The sequence below is a fragment of the Panicum virgatum genome, chromosome 8N, assembly GCF_016808335.1.
Source record: "Panicum virgatum strain AP13 chromosome 8N, P.virgatum_v5, whole genome shotgun sequence".
NCBI classification, from domain to species: domain Eukaryota; kingdom Viridiplantae; phylum Streptophyta; class Magnoliopsida; order Poales; family Poaceae; genus Panicum; species Panicum virgatum.
Window position 1 is genome coordinate 50,232,475 of NC_053152.1, and position 4,629 is coordinate 50,237,103.

Here is a 4,629-nt window from a genome sequence, read left to right on the forward strand (position 1 = left end):
ACCCTCTAGAAGAAAAATAAACCTTTATTTCTGAAAATGTATATGTCAGTAACCTCCACCCTGCGGTGATAACACTGCCTTTCGGGGGACACGGTGCAGTACAAGGATGTCACCAATCAGCCAGTCGCAGCACCAACATTTACGATTAATAGGCACAACACTTGGCACAGTCAGCGTGCTCGTTGATATGCTCTCAATACAACAACGACCATGCTGACTGCATCAAATGCTGTCTTCTTATCAATCGGAAGTGCTGGTGATGCGACCAACCGATTCGCGATGTCCTTATAGCGCATCGTGTATCCCCGAAAGGTAGTGCCATCACCGTTGGATGGAGATTAACGACGTATACTTGTTTCAAAATAAAGATTTTTTTAGCTTCTAGATGGTTTCAATGTGAGCCTGAATAAATACATCACTAGAGTGTCAAAATAATCCATTCATAATACAAAAAATTCTAATATACTCATTTCATTAATTCATTCATGAATACAAAAATCAACTATCCACAATATGGTCATATATACAAGTACATCACATGAAGTGTCTACACTCATTCTAAAAAATTCTACTATCCACATACTCATCTAAATCTAAAAGAAAATCACACCTACATATGCAATCTAGCTAAATGTCCAAGAAATGAGCTAGCTACACATTTTCTCTATCTCTAAAGCATGAAATGAGCTATACAAGCCAAGGAAGAAGAGAAAAATAAGCCCCAAACCTTTAGCGCTGATGGATGGACGGGGAATCAAAGATCTTCACAAATATGGTGTAGAAATGAGCAAGAACTCCTCTCTCCCGAGCCAAGAACAGTAAAAAACAAGTGAGCTGAATGGCTCGGGCGGGGGAAGAGGGAAGGGGATAAGGGGCCAAGGCCTTTTGTCCCGGTTGGAGGCACCAACCGGGACAAAAGGGTGGCCTTTTATCCCGGTTGGTGGCTCCAACCAGGACAAAAGGCCGGCGTAGCCTTTTGTCCCGGTTGGAGCCACCAACCAGGATAAAAGGCCACCCTTTTGTCCCGGTTGGTGCCTCCAACCGGGACAAAAGGCCCATGTCCCCCCGTTGGCCCGGCTAGCCGTTGGACCCGGGACAAAAGTCACCTATTGTCCCGGGCCCAAAGGCTGCCGGGACAAATGGTCTGGAACAAAAGACTATTCTGTAGTAGTGACACAATCACAATTCCTCCAGCCAAGCCTACGAGGCTACGACTACTGGACCGGTGGTCGTCCCCACTGCCGCCGCCGCCGCCGCCGCTGCCGCTGATGTAAGGGCCGTCTCCTCTGGCGCCGACGACGAGGTGAGAAGAAGGTCCATTTCATTGCTATACCATCTCCATTTCCTTCCTGGCATACGTTCCCTATTCGCGCATTAGTGCTTGATTTACCGTTTCGTTTGTAATCGCTGTCATAAATCCCCAATCCATGCTAAGCGGCAGCCGAGAGCTTGCGGATCCAGAATCCGATGCTGCAGTGAGTGCATTTCTTTCTTCCGCGGCAGGAGCGAGTTCTCTGCGGCGATGGGAGGGTGTCGTATGAGGTGGAGGGGGGTAAAGTAGGCTATTTGCCCAACTGGAGATTAACAATTGAAATGGGCAACTGAGATCTCATCCTATAGTGTTTTCTGTTAGGTTCTGCGATGGAGTCAGCGACAGTATTTGATATTCTATTTTGGAGATGGCAATTACCAATCCGTTACTGGATGATAGGCTGTTTGGTCATCCTTAATGTAACACGCTCTCCCTCCCGTAGTCCCATGGTGGTCACAAGTGGACAGCTCATTATGATTAGGTGTACAACGGCAAGCATTTGCTACCATGTTGGATTTTCTGTTTTCCGTATTTGGCTCTTCTCGAGCGAGATAAACTGTAACTGTCAAGTGTGAACATTTTTTTGGATAATGAACAAACTCTATTTAGTGCTGACATATGAGTCCCCCTCTTTTAATAAAATGATATGTGTACAGAGAGGGGGCCCTACTCAGTTATAGGTTTTGCATTCTCACTCCGGCCGAATTCTTTGTAACTTGACACAATGGAACTTTCTTTGGATCACTTGGTAATTAATATCTGCAAATGCTTACCAAACAATTTTAGGCTAATTTTAGGTATCAGGGAACATCGCAACAACTTTTGCTGCACTACTCATCAAAGGTTAAAAGATTGATTATAAAGTTCATAAATTGAAGGTCCGGACGTCTGGTACACTCTATGTGATATTTCGTTCTGATAGTGTGTGCTGACAATGGCCTGCTGAAGTATATTTTTTATGCGAACCTACTGACCTACTCTAGCATCAGTTTGGTATGTACATCCCTATGCTGTGGCTAATATTTATTGCAGCCTTGATGTTTAGGGATCCGTCCTGTGTCTGATTTCTTATTCAGGACTCTTACCCTTGTCTTATTGTCACACAAAATATATCGGAGCATGTCTAATTAAGTTTTCATCTTTATCTAAGGGTGATGCAACACAATGGTGCAACTTGATTTATTGGCTGGCTAGGCAGGTTAGTTCTTCCCTATGTATTATTTATCTCTTCAGATTATCAATTATCTCCTTAAATGGCTAAGTAACATTTCATAGTTTCTTTAAAAACATGTCACCACATGATCAGATCTTGTGATCTTCTGGTACTTTGATTTCCTCTCTGGTAAGACACCATGGCCATAATCTGCTACTCTGCTTTGCTATTTGGTTCACCTAACGTGTTGTCTTTTGTTTAGTTGTTTTCCATTTTGTGAATTCACTAAATATGTAGATGTAGGTAGCATCAACATGTGTTCTTTTCTTTCTGTGCATTGTTTTATTTAATGTAACATAAGACAAAGGAAAGAAAATTTTTAGTCTTATCCGTATCAAAGCTTTTTTCCAAGTTGGATGTTGTGGAGTAAAAGAGAGCAGCAATGGTTGGGTCTTGTTGGTCCGTGCACTACCTTATTAATTAATTAGAAGAAAATCTTATCTTAGTTATAGGCACGAGCAGTTTCAATAATTAGCTGGCTACAAAGGTCCCAAGTGCTGACCACTTATCAACACTTTTTATTTACCTCATCACACTCATTGTTTTTCTTATTTCTTGCATGCATAGCCTGCAACTTCATTCTAGATTTACTGTTAGTGGGATTTAACTTTTTTTATTAAATCCTAATGCTAATGAGCTTTATAAGAACAGAAAGATGAAATCATAGATCACTCACTCTTGCACTAAACTAGTTTAATTCCTTTCGCTCATATTGATATATTATATATATAGTAGTCCAAAATGCTTGATCATTATTGGCCAGAAATAGACTAATGGTAGTGCATTCCATAAAAGAAAATCAGAGGACTTTTGTTTGTTGCTAATGTTTCTGACCTGTTTCCGAACATACATATAACAGGGTACATTTGTGTACCAAAATCTCTATTGGAACTGAACTTAAAATAAACAGACTGTTACTCTCTTTAGTTAAAATAACATGTGGTCTTTTTATCATACAATAAACTAAATTCTTTTCTACTGTGCCCTGTATCTTGTCAGGACTAATACTTATCTATTGCCTGTCACCTTTCGATGTTTCCAGATGTAGTTTGATCAAGTTTTAGGACTAGAAAATGTAATTGACATAGCCATGAAGGTCTAAGAAATGATTCTAATCTTTATATAGAAATGCAGTATACATTTCTTTATCTCTAAGTGAGGCTGAAATATTTCATTATATTACAATATGCCTTATCCGAGCCTTAGAAATTATATGAGTTTAGATGTAACATGGAACTTACTATCATATTGTTTTGAATAATTACTGCAAACCATATCTGCTGTTAATTGATCTGGAGAATATTCCAGAGATAAATATCATGCATATAGAGCTTTGTCGTATTGCACACTTTTGCACAAGCTGATACAAACTATTCTCACACTACATAGATACATACAGCATAAGCATACCTCCAATGTTACCATAGATTTTTTAAAATACTGAAATCCATACTAATGCAAACATAGCTAGAAAGTACAAGTACTGTAAATCTGCTAGGCAGATAGATGAGTGACCTGACGTATATATAGATGTATTGCTTCAGCCTTCAATAGCGAGGGCCTTATTTATTGTGACCAAATTGCTGTCCTTCAACTTGCAGCGGCGCCGAGGGACGATGAGGCCTTCGGTGTCGCCTTTCTCTTGTGTCTAACTCGAATGGATCTTTGGAAATCGTCTCTGGATGCTTCCTCTCTGATCCCCTTCTCCCCCTCTCCTTTGACGGCGGCTTCGGGGTATTTATAGGAGGATATGGTCGGTGGTTTTGGTAAAACACAGGCTAGGGTTGATGAATACTTCGCGCTGAAGAAAATTGAGGCCGATTGGGCCTCGGAACGGGCTAGGCCGGCTGGCCTGGGCTCTTTTTGGCCCCTCTCGGCTCCATCTTTCGCGTGCAGGTTCTTCTCCTTATTCCTCATCTTAGCCCAGTTGTGACCATGTGTCGAAACATCTCCGAAAATGTCCAATTTCCTACCAAAATACAACATGCTCCAAAATTCAGGACAAAATCGAAAACGGTCAAGTTCGGGTGCCAAGTGGCGGGTTAGTACATGAATCATCCCGAAGAATTTACCAAAACCTCTCCTAATTGTATAACAAAATGGG

The 4,629-nt window shown here is 41.2% G+C and overlaps 1 long non-coding RNA gene across 1 annotated transcript; it reads left to right on the plus strand.

Annotated features, from left to right (window-relative positions):
* Positions 1 to 1,257: 1,257 nt before the first annotated feature.
* On the plus strand, positions 1,258 to 4,028 carry LOC120686665. The gene is made up of 2 exons (XR_005680298.1): positions 1,258 to 1,552; positions 1,634 to 4,028. It is a non-coding gene; the product is annotated as an uncharacterized LOC120686665 (long non-coding RNA).
* The last annotated feature ends 601 nt before the right edge of the window (positions 4,029 to 4,629 follow it).